General features: G+C 38.4%; 1 long non-coding RNA gene across 1 annotated transcript in view; it reads right to left on the reverse strand.

Moving 5' to 3' along the window:
• Positions 1 to 20,156, reverse strand: part of LOC138424290 (uncharacterized) — a 173,590-nt gene continuing 153,434 nt past the window's right edge. Inside the window, exon 3 of the long non-coding RNA XR_011250730.1 lies at positions 1 to 2,462. This is a non-coding gene — a long non-coding RNA (uncharacterized lncRNA). The remainder of the gene's footprint in view (positions 2,463 to 20,156) is intronic.

Below are 20,156 nucleotides of genomic sequence, written 5' to 3' on the forward strand. Positions count from 1 at the left end.
TTTTTTTTTTTTTTAACTCACCATTTTAGGAGGCAACTTTTTCCTCTCAGGCTATCTGCATGAGATTCATGGTGAAGGACAGATCCCACTTTCCTTTTGATTGGAATTTCCATTATGGCCCAGTTTTGTGTATGTTCTTTCAATCTTTAACTCTTCCCAGACTACAGTGTACTTTCTCTACCCATCCCCATTGACACACTATGTGTTAAAACTATAGTCAGTCTTTGTTGTTCCTTTTTCAGTCACAATTAGTCACAGGGAAACTCCCAACCTAATCTCTGCATACAATTCCCACCATTACAAAGAGAGCGTTAGATATTCCATTTTGTGATAGGCTCCTCATTTTGAAATATTTTCTTTGCATCTTCTCCTCGTAACCACAAGTATATGCTCTCTTCCTCTTCTTGCACCTCTGACTTGATATTCACCATTATTTGGTTCCATTTTGATCTATGTTTTGATCTGTGTTTCAGTTTTGTTCTAGTTTCACTGAATGAATTAGAGAAAGCATTTATTTCTCAATATTCTGCATGTTTTTCAGGAGAATGAGTAAAAGCTGACTTTAGGCCCTTACCTTTAAACCAGAAGTCTTGCAAGTGGATTTCTAAGCAATCCATCCAGTAAAAATTCTAAAACTAGACATTACTATTTTTAAAATAGTGCAAAGACATACTACAGACTATGAAAAGATAGCTCTAAGTCATATAAGCAGAAACAAAATTGAAATATAGACTATAAAGAATTTATGCAAATCATAACACAAAGACAACAGCCCAAGAAAAAGTTTTTATGCAAAGTGATTTATAAAAGAAATTCAAATTACCAAATAGACATATGGAAAATACTGAACTTCAGTGGTAGTCATGTGAGCAAAAAAATTTTAAATCTAATCTTGAAAAATGTGAAACAGGGGATGAGAGGTAATCTCACATTCTGATAGAAGCATCAGCTCAGTTCAGTTCAGCTGCAGAAAGTGAAGAGGAACTAAAAAGCCTCTTGATGAAAGTGAAAGAGGAGAGTGAAAAAGTTGGCTTAAAGCTCAACATTCAGAAAACGAAGATCATGGCATCTGGTCCCATCACTTCATGGGAAATAGATGGGGAAACAGTGGAAACTGTGTCAGACTTTATTTTGAGGGGCTCCAAAATCACTGCAGATGGTGACTGCAGCCATGAAATTAAAAGACGCTTATTCTTTGAAAGGAAAGTTATGACCAACCTAGACAGCATATTCAAAAGCAGAGACATTACTTTGCCAATGAAGTTTCGTCTAGTCAAGGCTATGGTTTTTCCAGTGGTCATGTATGGATGTGAGAGTTGGACTGTAAAGAAGGCTGAGAGCCGAAGAATTCATGCTTTTGAACTGTGGTGTTGGAGAAGACTCTTGGGAGTCCCTTGAACCACAAGGAGATCCAACCAGTCCATCCTAAAGGAGATTAGTCCTGGGTGTTCTTTGGAAGGACTGATGCTAAACTTGAAACTCCAGTACTTTGGCCACTTCATGCGAAGAGCTAACTCATTGGAAAAGACTGATCCTGGGATGGATTGGGGGCAGGAGGAGAAGAGGACAACAGAGGATGAGATGGCTGGATGGCATCACTGATTTGATGGACGTGAGTCTGAGTGAACTCTGGGAGTTGGTGATGGACAGGGAGGCCTGGCATGCCGCAATTCATGGGGTCGCAAAGAGTCGGACTCGACCGAGCGACTGAACATACTTTGGTGCAAACATCTTAGAAAAAAAAATGACAATTGCTAGGCTGAAGACCCAGCAATTCCATTCTTAACTGTATATTCAAGAAAGAAACTTGCCTAAGAGCAGGGTTTTTTGACAGAAGTCAGAAACAATCTAAATTTACATCAACTGAAGAATGAATATACATTTATAGCATCCCAAACCATGCTGCTGCTGCTGAAATATTGCAAATCTGTAAAAAATGAGTTTTATATATAAAATTATAAACACATGTAAAAAATAATGCTGCCAATAAAAGTCTAAAATTATATGAACATAATGCTGTTTAAAATTTTTATATAGAATAATATGCTACATATATTTTTAGGATTAAATTCAAATCTCAATAAAAGTATTTTTAAAAGTACAAGAATGTTGTTAACAAGTATCAAATGTAGTATTTACTCCAGGAATCCCCGTAAGTATTTGGGAACATGAATCGAGTACAAACCCAAACTTTAGGCAATCAACATTCAGACAATAGTTGTATGAATATGAACTATGTCTAAGTGTTAAGTAATTAAAAGTGTTAACTCACAAGCTGGTAATATTGAGGACATTTGAACACTTACATACAACCCACAGCCACCAGTTCAAATTGCTCCACTGAGAAATCCATCATTTGAACCACTCACAAACATGTTTGCTTCTGTCTCCATTTCTTCTTTGTTTCACTCCACCACGGCAAATCACAAAAGCTTAAACATCAGATTGGACTGGCAATCCATCTAAATACATATAGACAGACACATGGCGTGTTAAAGTAACAGAGACTATAGCGCTATAGCCAGGGTCATCCCATTTTGTAAAGGAGACAGTAAACATGGCCACTGTCTCTCTCAGGCTGAGCAGCCATAGTCAAGGTTTTTATAACAAATTTTTGTACAATGATTAATGACAGATCGATCCATCTCCTGCAAAATGAGGCTGAACAACACTGAATGTGAACCAGAGAACCTTTATTTTTTTCTATCTTTAGTGTATTTTTTCTCTGTCCTTTGATCTTCTAAATTTTGAAGTAAAGTTTGCAAGGTATTAAGAATCTCAATAACCACTTATAAAAATCTAGAAACCCTAGAAATCTTATAAACTCTACAAAACTATTTATAATTAAAATTAACATTTGTCTCAATATAAAAAAATAAAATTGAATTATAGATTGGTTTATTTATCTGCAGTGGAAAGTTATTAAGCCTGGGGCTGCTCACCATCTTTCTATAGCAGTAATGAACCTTGTCAACCTATACAGAAACCAGAGGCAAATGATCAGAAATCAAAGACATTACACCTTCTAAGACAGCATTTTTAGTAAGACTCACAAAAGTGAAGTGAAGTTGCTCAGTCATGTCCAACTCTTTGCAACCATATGGACTGTAGCCCACCAGGCTCCTCCATCCATGGGATGGATTCTTCAGGCAAGAATATTGGAATGGGTTGCTACTTCCTTCTCCAGGGGATCTTCCCAACCCAAGGATCAAACCCAAGTTTCCCACATTGCAGGCAGATGCTTTAACCTCTGAGCCACTAGGGAAGCCCAAGACTCACAAAGATAGTAGGAGATCTGTTTCCCATGGTTCTTTATATCTGAGGGTAGTTTACTAGGATTTAGCAAGGACAGACATCAAACTTTCAAAGAAGGTGCTTGTTACTTGGACCATAGGCATGTAAGCTAGCACCAGCAGGGGCATCAACCCATCCCCTGGTATAATCAAGATCAAGCCTAGGGTCCACAGAATTATCCAGGCTCGCAGACCTGACTCACTCACTACCTCAGCACTCTCCCTAAGATGATTACTTCAAGCAATGGGCTGTTGCCAGTTTTGAGGAAAAATGTTCAGTTCCTGAATCATTTGCCAGGAATAAGGTAAACTCCCTTTCTGGGATACCAGCCCCCAGGAAATCAATCTTAGACAATTAACCCCTTCCTCTCACTCTCAAAGTTAGAAGTCAGAACTCATTTCCCTGCCACCTTTATAGATAGGACACTGGCATGTGACTTAATCTAGGCCAATCAGGAACAGCCACCAGAACCGTCAGTCTGGAAATGAGCCACATGAGGATACAGCCATGATGAGGAATCTGTCTTCTGCTCAGAATAGTGAGAGGAAATTCAGGCTTTAGGAAGCAGCATGAACAGGGTTTCTGCTGTTCGTGCCTAATGTCTACGATGCAATCTGCAGCTCTGTCTCTCAATGGCCACAGCAGTGGTCTGTTTGCTGAGGCAGAACTCAGGGAATTGTTTGTACATTTTCTCAGGTTGTGTAGCTTCAAACCCTATATCTATAATATTCCCGAAGATTATATACTCTACCTAACGTATTTTAACAAATTCCTTTTCTGTTTAAACAAGCTAAGCAGCTTTCTTTATTTCCATCCAAAATGCTGACAGATATGGCATTAGTTGCAGGCATGGCTGAAGAAACAATGTACTTATGAAAACAGAAATCTGAGATTGGTTATATGGACAGGTTGAATTTGGAGGTATTAAAAGTCCAGCTCATGAAACACAGTGATTGAGCATTTAATTAGGTTATCACCTATGGTTTCCAGGAATAAAGAGCTAATTGCAGGCTAACTGCAGAGCAGAGAAGCCACTGCCACAGAACAGTGTGAAGGACCTAAAGAATACAAACCCTATAGAGTCAACTGTCTCCTAATTAGACTCAAGAATCATCAAAAAGGGTATCATATACTCAAAATCCCAAATTCACAGCTCAAAGTACAGTGAGAGAACCAGGAATTTTCTATGACCAGACTAAGAGAAATCTAGTCTCTTAGAAGTGTAATCACATCTAGTAGTGTGACTACACTTTATCACTAAGTGTACACTATTCAGTCACAGGGCTGAGATAAGCAAATAATTAAATTCTGTCAAATGACAGCATCAGAATGGATGTCCTTGCCAGATCTCTGTGGTAAAATTCAGACCACTAATAGGGTAAGAGTAGAACCCTGAAAATTGAAACAGAGACCCATGAGGATTTAAATGCCTCTGAGCACTCTGAATTCCCCAAACTAAGCCTCCTTCAAAGTGGAAGCAGTTTTCTCTCCCCTTTGCTGGGCAGTCCTTCCTTACATAAACACCTGTCAATGCCCTAGACTAGACCTTTGCCTGGTGAAAGGCAGCCATTCTCCTGGGTCCTGATATCCACAGACCCAAGACAAGAGTTAAATTCTTACTGGGGTAGAGGTGGTGGGTGAGGAGCATCTTACATATTTAACTTCAGGTGGTGAAACTTTATCCCATCAAAAAATGTAAAATTTGCTCATTTATATTAGTGGAATCCTTGAGTGTGTGTGTGTATATATATATGTACATATGTATATATGAATATAGATTAGATATTATACTCAGAAGGAACAGAAATTCCTTGAAAATAATCTAGTTTCTCACTACAGGTAAATTCTGAAGAGATTTCATCTACATAAACAGCTGAAAATTGGTCTAAACATCTGCCAAGCTGACTGACCTGAATTTGTGGTAGTAAATAAAGTTAGAGGGTAAGGAATTCTAGGTGTAATGCACCAAAGAAGACTAAGACTAATAATGCAGACTAAGGAGCCCATTCCTTAGTAATGCATACTAAGGAACCCAACATCTTGAGAAGCTACAAAAATCAAAGTGGTTTTTAATAGGTAGCATGAAATCCATTCCCCTGATACTGCCAAGGTCTCCAAAGCATGTCCCTTAAGAGAGTCCATTAGAAAAGCCCTTCACAAAATCACTGAGAGTAGCATTGCCTCTAAGAGCATCAATATATCTTAAAAGCATGAAGATAGCTATTCTCTGTTGTCCAGAAATATGTGTGGATGCGGTACTTTTGAAATGGGCTCTCTATTTCAAAGATGATGCTGAACCCCTTGGGTGGCAAAAAGCAATGGCTTAGAAACAGAAGAGGGGATATAAACAGTTACATGAAACAGCTGCATTAGAAAGATGATCAGGATGATCTGGCCCACAGGGATCTTTCATAATGGATATCTGATTGCTGGTTTCTTAGGACCTAAGCAGTTGGGCAGTTCACTTGAATCGGTTCACAGACCTGGCATGCCTTTCATAAGGAGAAAGTGTGTATAACTGGAGTATGGTATAAGGACCTCAAAAGTGTCCATTGTAAATCTTCCTTTATGGCTTCCCCCAGAGGTTCCATGGTTAGCCACAATGCTAAATGTGCACGGAGGAGAGGAACATCACAAGTTAGTTCAAAAATGATTAGATACTAGCTTTAATCTCATAGTCCCTGAAAGTGACAGAATATTATCTTCTACTGGTAATAATGGTGTTTCTAGAAAAAAACAGAATTGTAATCAGAGACCACCTGAATTGACAGAACTAATCTCTTCTGTGGCTTACAACAATGATTACATTGTGCTCATAAATCTGCTACTTAGATTTGGTAGTGAAGGCTCATCTCTGCTCTATTTAGCAACAACTTGGAGGCAGAGTCATCTGTAGACTCATTCGCTTATATCTGATAGTTGACTCTGGCTGTTGGCCAGAGCACTTTTAAGTCTTAGCCGGTGCTGTCCTTCAGAGCACAAACAAGTAGCCACTGGATATAGCCTGAACTTCCTCACTCATGGTGGTTGTGTTCCAATCACCACAAGCATCTCAAGAAAGAGAGCAAGCCAGGAAGAAGTTTCATCTCCATTTCTAACATAGCCTGGGAAATAGGCGGTATCATTTTTCCCATAGTCTATAAGGCAAGTGAAGTGAAGCAAAAGTTTCTCAGTCCTGTCCGACTCTTTGTGACACTATGGACTGTAGTCCATGGAATTCTCCAGGCTAGAATACTGGAGGGGGTAGCCATTCCATTCTCCAGGGCATCATCCCAACCCAGGGATCAAATCCACGTTTCCAGCATTGCAGGCAGATTCTTTACCAGCTGAGCCAGAAGGGAAGCTCAAGAATACTGGAGCAGGTAACCTATCCCTTCTCCAGCAGATCTTACCAACCCAGAAATCAAACCAGGGTCTCCTGAATTACATGCAGATTCTTTACCAGCTGAGCTACCAAGGAAGCCCTCTATTAGTCAAAGCAGTCACAAATATCTCACTATATTCAAGGTGCAGAAGTACTGAATTTACCTCTTGACGGGGAAGTAAAAAGGTTCTGGAAGAACCTGGAGAACCAGAAAAATCATTTCAGCCATTCTAGAAATACATAATCTTTCACCTCATTTTTACATTCTTTATCTGGTTCCAGTGTGTATAGTTGGAACAGATATATACTCGGTAACTAGAAAACATCTCCACACTGCCTCCCAAATGAATGAACCTTATAAATGGCAAAAATCATACATATTTAATCAGGCAATTTCTCCCATTGTAGCAGTTCCCAAAAGTTTGGTTTCATTTGGGGAGCAAATAAGCCCTGCTTCTGCTTGACTGCTGGTTCATAAATACTGATCTGACATTTCTTTTATTTTTGCTATCCCAGTCAGTAGAGAATATGAGAAGAACTCTATTTCTCTAAGGTAGAGAAATAGTATACCTTCACTGTCTTATAACTGGGCTAATGTTACAGTAAGTTAATGGAGAAAACTTTGATTTTACCATCTCACAGAATGCCATGCTGTCCACTGAACAGCAAATCTTTCCTAATCACTCAATGCCAGCCCCTGTAAGCCAGCTGTTGTACTGTACTTTTCAAGTTAGTATACTGTAAGATTAAATTTTTTCTTTATTTTTGCTTGCTTGTTATGTATTTGTGAAAAAATGCAGTATAAACATTAAGTACAGTACTATATAGCCAATTGAGTTACTTGGGTACCTAGACTAACTTTGTTGGACTTATAAACTGGAGTTAGAATATGCTCTCGGAATGGACCTCATTCATATGTATGGGACTTATTGTACTGATGTCATCATAGATCGAGGTCCTGATACACAAAAAGTGGCAGTATTTTGGATGCCATAGTAATAGGTGGGTACTAGTAGCTGCAAGAACAATCTCAGAAAATTTCAGAAATCTGCTACCCCCATGAATTTTCAGAATATAGGGGGCAGTTAAAGTTGCCACACCTTGCAATTCTATCTCCTGCGAGAAAGATGACACTTGTCTGATACTAAATTTTAAGGAAAATATCCTCATGAAGCCTGTTTTATGTGCTATCGGAAGTCACTTATTAAGGCCCCAGTTGAGGGTGGTTCTCCTGTTAGCCCAGACTGCAATTCAAGCAGATCTTTCTCTCAGCCCCTATGAACATGGTGCTTAGAGTATCTAAGACAACTCAGATGGCTTTGTGGAAATTAAGTCCCACTAAGTACTCTTGCCTAGAAAGTCCCATGGATGGAGGAGCCTGGTGGGCTGCAGTCCATGGGGTCGAGAAGAGTCGGAAATGACTGAGCGACTTCCCTTTCACTTTCACGCATCGGGGAAGGGAATGGCAACCCACTCCAGTGTTCTTGTCTGGAGAATCCCAGGGATGGAGGAGCCTGATGGGCTGCTATCTATGGGGTCGCACAGAGTAGGACATGACTGAAGAGATTTAGTAGTAGTAGTAGTAAGAATTCTACAGCTCAGATGTTAAAGAGGAATTATGCCCTCTGATTATAGATTTATCTCTTAGCTTTATGTTGTTCTCCAGTAGAGACTGAACAGCTAACCATAACACATCAGGGCATGCTTCACCCTGAGCTGCCCCAGTACCCAGTGAAATTCAGGTTATTAAGTCAGGCATACTCAATGTTCCATCAGCAACTACAGTTCCTAGGGTCATGAGAAGTTTGTTTGAGGGGGGCGATCCATGGCCAGGGTGCCCATTCCCACTCTGCCATCACTTCTTCAAGCCACTCCTATGACCACATGGAAAGGGCAGGGGGCAGGGGCTGTGACTATTTGATCACAAAGGAAACATTTGCTGATTCACAGAGAGCTGTGCTCAATATGATAGCATTAGTTTAAAATAAACTATGTGGCCTTATAGCCCCACTTGAGGTGGCCCTTGTAGACAAAGAGTATGATAATCCTCCTAGTGGGCAAAACTACCAGGGTACATGTTGTGGTCCACTTTTTCTAGGAGAGAGTACTTAAGAACAAGTACACTAAACAGTGGTTTGACCAAATGGTCTGGGACAAAGAGATCTGGATAAACCTCTCAGATTTAACTGAGAATTTGAGAGTATTTTTGTCCTATGCAAATGTCCAGCAATAGTAAGGAGGAGGTTTCAATAATTCAGGGGACAAGTTGTTCTAACATGTGGATGCTAATCATTCTTTTCTCCCTAGTCCCAGTAGAGTCAAGAGTCACATTTAAAAGGCAGCCATGGTGGCAAAAGGAGGCTTTGAATAGCCTCAACATATGGACAGTTCCTGTCCCCAATGCTGACTTGACCGTCATCACTACTGAGCACCTACTTTTGCAGCACCAGCAGCCATCTCTGAGCCCCTTATGGCTTCCCATATCCTGAGGAGGCAGAGAGCCACTTGGCAGCAAGTTGATTATTTTGGACCCCTTTTCCATAGTGGATTTTTCTTTACTGGAATAAGCACTTATTCTAGATCTGGATATAACTTGTCTGCTTGCCATGCTTTGCCAAGAGTGCCATCTGTCGACTTACTGAATATCTAGTCATCATCAGGTTAAACCAAACACTACTACTTCTGACTACAAAACTCAATTTACAATGAAATAAATAAGACCATTGGTGGACACAGGATTTACTAACTTTGGCCTCCAAAACAACTGGCCTTAAGGAATACTGGAATTTTTTTTGAAGACTGAGTAACTATGTCAACTGAAATACTTTGTGTGAGACAATGCTATCCTATAATACATCACCTGTTTTTTGATGGCACCCTCTTAGCCAGAAGGTAAGAACTGTGATCCAAGTGAAAGAAACGGAGACTATTTAATCGAAAAATCTGATTGAAACAATGTCTATTTAAATAAATATACTCCTAAGCTTTAAGATGTATATATGAGATTATTGCATCTAATTTCATGATCTTTGACTAGGAAAATTTGTTCTCAAAAACATGATTACAAATGTTTAAATTATTTGAATATAATTTCTATTGAACTCAGACATATAATAATTTTTTAAAAATTTAGGTAACAGTAGGATTATTCCATTTGCCAAGCAGTCATATCTACTCTATAATAGGTTTTCAATAAATATTTGTATAATAACTGTTAAATATAAACATTTTCAGTGAATTTTCAGTATATTCTATAAGTTCAGTTTGTATATATGTAGTATATTAAAATATTAACAGTTTCTGCCTTATTCTTATTTTTGAAGTGATTATTTTTAATCATCTCTACAACAGTCTCTAACACTAATCAAAAATTATATTGCTGTAAGCAATGGACTATTTCAGCCCATAGTTATTCTGTGGAAATAAACTCTATCTGATAAATATTTATTATTCCTAGCCAAGACGTCTTTCTGTCTGAATCAAAATAAGTTAGCTACAATAAGGAAACATACAATGACAGAATTTCTTTGAAATTGAATGAAATGCTATTCTTTAAAAAATTGTTTTATTGCTATTCTTATAGACAGTAACTTACATGTGTCTTCCATCCTTAGATCTACAGAAAAGTCTCTATACTTTGTTCCTGGGTTCTATTTTTAAGGATTTGAACCTGTGAAATAAACAAGGCTATCTTTTTCTTTTTGTTGCAGATATTTATAATCCAATTCCTATAATACTGAAACTGTGGGAATCTCAAGCAGATATGGGCTTACTCTTTTTTTTTTTTTTAATGGAATCTGATCTCATGAGATGAGATTTTTTATTTCCTGCTTGGCTACCAGAGAGAAAAAGGAAAACAAGAAAAAGTAAAACTGAACACTACATGTAAATTTACATCACCTCTTCAGAAATCTACTGATTTCGTGCAATAAAAATAACAGCCTATGAATAAAGTCAATTCTTACCAAAAATGGAAATACATATTAAAATATTTGTCATGAGGATCAAACACCGATTTTTAAAATGGTTCATAAAACTCCAAGTTACTGGAGCTCTGCTACACAAGTCACACACACACAGGAAAAAGCCACATGCCTGTGTGTGTGCTAAGTTGCTTTAGTTGCATCCAACTCTTTCTGACCCTATGGACTGTAGCCCGCCAGGTTTCTCTGTCCATGGGATTTTCCAGGCAAGAATACTAGAGTGTGTAGCTATGCCCTCCTCCAGGGGATCTTCCTGACCCAGAAATCAAACTCACGTCTCTTGCATTGCCTGCACTGGTAGGCAGGTTCTTTACCACCCATTGGTAAGAGTTGTTAAATTATGTAAGAATAAAATATATCCTAATTTTATGTATTAAGAGTAAAAAAGAAAAGACATAATACATATAAAATTATTAGATATATCCTAAACAACTATAGCTTCTTGATACAGTGTATCAGTCACAACTCAGCTATAGTCTATTGCTAGCGTGCATTCTCAGTCATGTTCAAGTCTTTGCAACTCCATTGTCTATGGCCCACCAGGCTCCTCTGTCGATGGGATTTTCCCGGCAAGCATACTGAAGTGGGTTGCCCTTTCCTCCTCCAGGGGATCTTCCTGACTCAGGCATTGAACTCGCATCTCCTGAACAGGAGACTTTTCACAAATGAGCCATTGGGGAAGACACAGACCTTCTGTTAGTACAAAGTATTATATTTCCATTAATACAAAAAATCCTCAAACTGAAGGAAAGAGGTGGCCATAAGTTCACTTTCTTACTTCAAATCCACATTGCTTTGTGACTCAAACATTCATGTATATTCAGAATTAGAGTTCCTCTGATGATGTAAATTACTAAATCTTTACATAATACAACTCTACCATTCACAGATGGTAGATGTTGATCTCTCTTACTAGAGAAGGATCATGTTTATTTCAATCATTATGTTCACATGCTCAGTCAAAGCATAGAAAGCCATAATGCAGATGCTTTCCTTAAACCATCTAGGGAAAAAAAAAAAAAAAAACAGGGGTAAAAATTACTAAGAACATGAGAAAAAAAATGAAGCTTGTCTGCAATAAAGTTGTTAAGTTGTATGCTATGGGAACTAATCAATGTATGTGAATTTGAATATTAAGGAATGTTCCAACCAGGGGGCAATGTTTAAGCCTAATCTTTAAGGCTATTATACATTGTTCCATGTCCCAGAATGTCTGATACAGTGCCTTGCATGTGATAATTATTCAATAAATAGTTACTGAACATACTTTTAAAAAAAAAGAAATTTGGGGTACGTAAATAATGAACTTTCACAAACAGAATCAGTCTGACACAGCTGCTAACAGTCTTGGTTAATATGTGATGGTAACTGACCCCATAATATTACCACGCTATGCAATGGTCACAGACCGTAGCTCAAGGGGAACACAAGTTGACATGAAAGGCCATATTACTCTAGAGTGCAGCAATTCTCACCTTAACACGGTGATTATAACACTCCAAATTTGATGTCTCCCAGTCTAATTCCATCAGAAATCTTTACAAGGTGTGTTTATATCTGATCACTACACCAGAAATATTGCTGCTATATGTTAGACAAATTGAAGCAAGTCAAAAGAATCCACTCCAGCTATCATCAGAGAGCTTTAGCTGATATTGGAGTCTGGTAGCAGATGACCTTCATTACAGAGACCTCTTGTCTTGAAACAAACATTTCTGTAAAAGCATGATTTAAGAGTTTGGGGCAAGGCAGAGACTAATGAGCATGGCAGATAAATAATCTCCACTTTCAAAAGCTAAATATTCATCACCAAGTATATATCCTAGCACCGTGAATTATCAGTCTCCTCATTTGACCTTTCAAAACTTCAGAAAGGTGAAGGGATAAAGCTATCCATGATAATCTAACAATCTCACTGCATCCGCTGAAACACCATGGTACCCACCATTAGTGAGATGGAGGAGAAAGGTGGCCTTCACTCCTCTGGTGATGGATGAAGGCCATTTCTTTGTTGGTAGCAATCCTCCTTTATTGTCATGCAAGCCCCAGAATGGGAACCAACCACATTTTTTTTCCAGTTTACTCAAATAAAGAGACTCATCCATTCCACTCAGAACAGACAGATGCCGAAACTACTTTATTGCCCCTAAAACTATTTCTTGGTGTGTTGTAGCCTCCTTCATGCCACCTCTGACTTAGTTTAAACTGACTCTCCTTGAAAACTTAAAAAGCACTTTAAATTCCTCAACTGAGAGGCAGGAGAACTCGATTCTGTCTGCATCTCCAGCAATTTAATTTTGTAAAAGTAATCTGGTCATGCTATGGCTCCATCTCCCCTTACATCTGCTCAAAGGACTTTTTTAAAAAATATAAGATTTTTATATGTGAAAGTGTGAGAAGTGAATAGAAACAAGAACAATTATTAACTATAGGTTGAAATAAATTTCGTTTCAGTTTTCAAATGGAAATTGTTTAAGTCAGTCTTGGAAAATGATCACCCATGCCCAATACAAAACTACCAAAATCAACAACTTCAAAAGAGGGAATGGATTCTGCTGAAAAACCAAATGATATACCAGCAGAGCTTATGGATTTGCAGTCAGCCTTAGCTACATCTTTGCTACTAGGTCACTTAAATTTGCTTAACTATTTTACTGCACCACTTTAAATAATATTCTGCATGGGAAAAAAACTACAAAAATCCCAAAACAGGTCTGATTCTCTACCATCTGAGCCACCAGGGAAGCCCCACAATCTAACCCATACCTATTCACTATTGTCTTATCTTCTGAATACTTCAATCCTTGAACAAAAGCCCTTCCTCGAGAAATCCATTCTAATTTAGAGCTTCATAGCAAATATTCCCATCCTTTTCTTTCACTTACTGATAGGGCTCAGATCAAGACATATTTCTTTCTTAGTGCTTTAATAAGAGATTACCCAAAGTCTCAGGGACCCCCCCCCCACCTCTGTAATGAGTAATTTATAACTCATATGGGTACTGAAGAAACGGTTACCCAGAAAATGCATACCTGATAAAGGTGTGACAAGTAGTAAGAAATGCTGCACAAAAAGATAAAGAACTAGAAGGTCACCTGAACAAGGGATCCTTAGCACTAAACATGGAAACGAAGATTGATTAAGACTGATCATAAGGGGGAAGGAATATACATAGATATCAACTAAGAGAAGAGTTGGAAACGAATAGAACCTTTTCCTTCTGTGATTCTTCATCATTTACTTTCCCATATTTTGCTTAACTTTCATGCCTGAAAAACAGAAGAGAGAAAATAGTATCTAAATATATGAGTAACAGTCTATGATGTGCCCCAAACTCTGCCTAGTGTAGGGGGAACACAAAATTATAAGGCAGAAGCCACACCAGAAAGCAACTTGTAAACTAATTTTAAGCCATGCAAGCATGTAATGACCATAAATTTAATGTTAAAATCAGAAGGATGTGCTATAGACATCACATGTTTCAACTGCACCCAAGCAGCAGAGCACCGTGTGAAAGAGATGCACAAGGACATAACAGAGAAAGGCAGGAATTGACTCATACCAAAGGGATAGTAAGAGAGAGCAGAGGAAGAAGAAAGGAAAGAAGACGTCTCAGGAACTGGGACAGTCTGGACAAAAGCTAAAGCTGAATGTACATGGCATTGTGTAGGGGCTTATAAAGGTCATGCGGAAACTAGAGTCCAAGGAGAGAGGTAAGGTTTCCATTTCATTTAGTATCATATCCAGAGAATGGAACTGTAACTACACAGGTTGATCACCTACTGGGAAAACTGTTTCTCTTTATTTTAATAATCTATATCTGCAGTTGGGGGGAAATAGCTTCTAGCTTTCAGATATTATGAAAATAGAAATAGTGTGCCTAAAAAAGGACAAAGCTCAGGGCCTACTTATGGCAAGTGGCTATTAACTTTAGAATTTTTTTTTTTTTTAAGATCTGTAAGAGGAAAAACTTTTGACTGTGTGGACCACAACAAACTGTGGAAAATTCAAGAGATGGGAATACCAGATCACCTGACCTGCCTCCTGAGAAATCTGTATGCAGGTCAAGAAGTAACAGTTAGAACTGGACATGGAACAACAGACTGATTCCAAATTGAGAAAGGAATACATCAAGGCTGGATACTGTCACTCTGCTTATTCAACTTATATACATTTCACATCATTTGAAATGCCAGGCTAGATGAAGCAAAAGCTGGAATCAAGATTGCTAGGAGAAATATCAATAACCTCAGATATGCAGATGACACCATCCTTATGACAGAAGGTGAAGAGGAACTGAAAAGCCTATTGAGGGAAGTGAAAGAGGAGAGTGAAAAAGCTAGTTTAAAATTTAACATTCAAAAAACTGAGATCATGGCATCCAGTTCCATCACTTCACGGCAAATAGTTGGGCAAACAATGGAAACAGTGAGACTTTATTTTGGGGGACTCCAAAATCACTGCAGATGGTGATTGCAGCCATGAAATTAAAAGATGCTTGCTCCTTGGAAGAAAAGCTATGACAAACCTAGAAAGCATATTAAAAAGCAGAGACATTACTTTACTAACAAGGTTCCATCTAGTCAAAGCTATGGTTTTCCCTGTAGTCATGTATAGGTATAAGAGTTGGACCATAAAGAAAGCTGAGCACCGAAGAATTGATGCTTTTGACCTGTGGTGTTGGAGAAGACTTGAGAGTCCCTTGGACTGCAAGGAGAGCCAACCAGTCCATTCTAAAGGAAATCAGTCCCGAATATTCACTGAAGGACTGATGCTGAAGCTCCAATACTTTGGCTACCTGATGCAAACAACTGACTCATTGGAAAAGACCCTGATTCTGGAAAGATTGAAGGCAGGAAGAGAAGGGGACAACAGAGGATGAAATGGTTGGATGGCATCATGACTACCTCAATGGACATGAATTTGAGCAAGCTCCAGGAGTTGATGAAGGACAGGAAAGTCTGGTGTGCTGCAGTCCAAGGAGTCACAAAGAGTCAGACACAACTGAGTGACTGAACTGAACTGAAGAGGAAAAACTTTCAGACAACTTAGAACTGTCCAACAGAAAGAACCAACTCACTGAGGGATGCACCCTGCATCACTGGGTGGTAATATATAGCCTGTACCTGTGAGTTTTCCAAAATGAGTTTATACATATGACTCATTGAACAAGGAAAATCATTATTTATCTCATTCAAATTTATATTTTAAAGTTATAATGCATATACTATATTAATGCAGGTGTATGTCCTCACTATTTTAAAATAAGTGTATATAGGATAGGTAATGTTCTCAAAAGTTACTAAGGGAATAATATTGCTATCAAGGATGTTTAAGAAGAAAGAGTAAACAATAGGGTAGGGATAAAGATAACCTGTTTGGTAAGTCTCAGATTATGAAATACTTGGAAAGTCAAGCCAGCTGTCTGCTCTGCATGGCTTTAAACACTCATAGGTTGAATCTTTATATGCCCTTCAGTATCATATTTACAGAAATTGGCTATAGAACACATTAACAGTTCCAGGCCATCTAGAAGAACTACAGGGGAAAATCACTTTTGAGTTTGTGGAGTCAAATACAAAAACAAAGAGATAAAGATACCAGATTTGGCAATAAAATTCCAGTCAATGATAATGATGATAATAACAAACATTTGAGTCTTTTTACAATTTCAGGCACTGTTCTAGGTACTTTATATGAATTGCCTCGTTTTCTTTTGCTAACGAAATTGTGAGATAAATACTGATGTGTACACACTTCAGTCATGTCTGACCCTTTGTGACCCTATGGCATGTCAGACTCCTCTGTCTATGGGTATTCTCCAGGCAATAATACCGGAGTGGTTTGCCATTTCCTCCTCCAGGGGATCTTCCCAACCCAGGGATCGAACCCATGTCTCTTATGTCTCCTGTATTGGCAGGTGGGCTTTTTACCTGGGAAGTCAACTGCTCAAGGTACTAGGCACACAGCTACTAGGTAGAAGACAGGATTCAAACTCAGGAATGTTGGCTCAATTCTTAATGACTACAGAACTCCACTTCTCATGGTGAATACAGAGAAATCGTTTGTGTCTCCTTCTTGTCTAATATAGTTATTAACCAGTCTTTGTATTCCTGCATTTCTGTAGAAGAATGAAATTTTTAAACCCAAGGAAACAGTGTGAAAAGTAATGACCACCTCTCTCAAGAAGACAGACATGGCAGCCTCACTACACATCCCCTTGTCTTTCATGTCTACCTGTCCAGCTGTCTGTCTATCCCTTCCTTCCTAGCCCAAACTATTAAAGGAATGGAGAAGTCACAGGAGGGACAAAAAAAAAAAAAAAAAAAAAACAGGAGTAAACCCTGAAGCAGGGAAACAGAAAAACTGCAGGGAGAAAAAGGGGAAAAAATGAAATTATAGTTAAGTGAATCACCAATGTTAATATACCTAGTGTATCACTTCTCAAAGCCTCTGCTCATGTTTCCTCTAATCAGAATTTATTATTTAACTGACTCAATAGTATTTCTAACTGCATGCAAGTCAACTATTGAGCACACATCTTTGATACCCTCAAGTACTTTTAATCTCCCAATCTATTCCTTTAATGTCTATGCATGTGCCTTCTGTAACTATTCCCCTCACTTCCTGCATGTTTATAAATGTTTCAAAACCACCCAAGTGTAAATTTCTATGTGTGCTTCCTGATCCCTCCATAACTAATCACTTCCCTTAGTGGTACCCTTATACCTTGTATGATAGAAACTTCTATAAACTCAGCACATGGTAATTAATGAATTTATATAGTTTTTCTTTCACTGGATTCTAGACTACCATGAATATTCTTATATGTGATTTATCTATTACCAGTGCCCGCTACAGTGCTAAGCACTCAGTGAATATATTGATTCCTTCCTATGCATGATATTCATAGGAGATAGACAAAGATAAGCAAGACATACGTGTATCATCTGGGAGGCCAAACTCTAGCAAACCAAGGGAACAATGTAATAAATGCTACAATAAAGAAAAGCACTGATATCACAGGGAAGAATGGCAGGAAATGAAGCTCTGATCTTAAAGTTCACTAGGCAGACAAGAGACACGCAATTTCTAAGAGAAAAGACTATGTTTTTTTTAATAATTTTATTTATATATTTTACAATTTGAAAGTGTTTTGCATTTTTATATGTTAAAGGTTTATTTTATTTTATTATTTTTTTAATTTATTTATTTTAATTGGAGGCTAATTGCTTTACAATATTGCATTGGTTCTGCCACACATCCACATGAATCTGCCATGGGCATACACATGTTCCCCATCCTGAACCCCCCTCCCCATACCATCCCTCCAGGTCATCCCAGGGCACCAGCCCCAAGCATCCTATATCAAACCTGGACTGGTGATTTGTTTCTCATGTGATATTATACATGTTTCAGTGCAATTCCCCCAAATCGTCCCACCCTCTTCCTCTCCCACAGAGTCCAAAAGACTGTTCTATACATTTGTGTCTCTTTTGCTATCTCATATATGGGGTTATCATTACCATCTTTCTAAATTCCATATATATGTGTTAGTATACTGTATTGGTGTTTTTCTTTCTGGCTTACTTTATATAATGGGCTCCAGTTTCATCCACCTCATTAGAACTGATTCAAATGCATTCTTTTTAATGGCTGAGTAATACTCCATTGTGTATATGTACCACAGCTTTCTTATCCATTCATCTGCTGATGGACATCTAGGTTGCTTCCATGTCCTGGCTATTATAAACAGTGCTGTGATAAATTTTGGGATACACATGTCTCTTTCAATTCTGGTTTCCTCAGTGTGTATGCCCAGCAGTGGGATTGCTGGGTCATAAGGCAGTTCTATTTCCAGTTTTTTAAGATCTAAAAGACCAGAAACTATACAACTCTTAGAGGAGAACATAGGCAAAACACTCTCCGACATACATCACAGCAGGATCCTCTATGATCCACCTCCCAGAATACTGGAAATAAAAGCAAAAATAAACAAATGGGATTTAATTAAAATTAAAAGCTTCTGCACAACAAAGGAAACTATAAGCAAGGTGAAAAGACAGCCTTCTGAATGGGAGAAAATAATAGCAAATGAAGCAACTGACAAACAATTAATCTCAAAAATACACAAGCAACTCCTGCAGCTCAATTCCAGAAAAATAAATGACCCAATTAAAAAATGGGCCAAAGAACTAAACGGACATTTCTCCAAAGAAGACATACAGATGGCTAACAAACACATGAAATTATGTTCAACATCACTCATTATCAGAGAAATGCAAATCAAAACCACAATTAGGTACCATTTCACGCCAGTCAGAATGGCTGCGATCCAAAAGTCTACAAGCAATAAATGCTGGAGATGGTGTGGGGAAAAGGGAACCCTCTTACACTGTTGGTGGGAATACAAACTAGTACAGCCACTATGGAGAACAGTGTGGAGATTCCTTAAAAAACTGGAAAAAGACTGTATTTTTTAAAAACTCAAATAATGTAAATTCTCAGAAAATATATGCAGCTCCAAATGGCCAAGGAGTTGTGGCATATACACAAATGTGGCTGTGGATACAGCTATACAGTGAGTAGAAGCATGTAATGGAAGGCCATCCTCAGAGAGATTCTCCATCTACTGTCCATGCTTTTCTTGAAGCAGGGAGCAGTGGTTTCATGCATCCCAAAATCAGATCCACCTCATCAATGTGTCAATAAAGAATGTTTTACTGAAGATTATATGGGAAAATAGATGATTAAATCTATCACAAGCTATTTTGTAAATATTCTTTAAAAATCCCTCTACGTAGTATCGCCATATACTTTGCTATCTGAACAAGGGCACATGAATAACAACCCTGAACCATTATGCACAGACCGTCACGGCCCAGGGTGTTTGACCATCCTGATTTTCACTCTTTGCCTTTAAACTCTATTTTCCCTTAAACTTTCTCCTGTGCACAGATTACCTGTCTCCTCTGTTTCCCAGTTTTTTCATGATACTCTGCCCAAGTCTCTATCAACCTTCCCTCCCATATCACCTTCCTTTCCTAACCACCTTCTCCTCTTCCTCAACCAGCTATTTTACTGTCTCTCTTTTAGGCATAAAACAATAAGCCCTCTATTAATTTCTCCCATCTATATCCTTATATTCAGCATTACCTTAACAAAGAGTTTTCTTCATAATACAATGATGATGCAGTGGCAAAGAATCCTCTGCAATGCAGGAGAGGCAAGAGATACAGGTTGGATCCCTGGGTCAGAAAGATCCCCTGGAGAAGGACATGACAACCCACTCTAGTATTCTTGCCTGGAAAAATCCATTGACAGAGGAGCGTGGTGGGCTACAGTCCACAGGGTCACAAAGAGTCAGTTACAACATGGCTACTAAACAATTTAAAAGACAATGAATACTGAAGAAGTCTGTTTATCAGAGATTCTTTTCCTGACACCGATGCAAAGAAAATGCAAAAGGAGATATCGTTAAGACATACACAAATAAGTAAGAAACACATAAAGAA

The sequence above is a fragment of the Ovis canadensis genome, chromosome 1 (assembly GCF_042477335.2).
Source record: "Ovis canadensis isolate MfBH-ARS-UI-01 breed Bighorn chromosome 1, ARS-UI_OviCan_v2, whole genome shotgun sequence".
Classification (NCBI taxonomy): domain Eukaryota; kingdom Metazoa; phylum Chordata; class Mammalia; order Artiodactyla; family Bovidae; genus Ovis; species Ovis canadensis.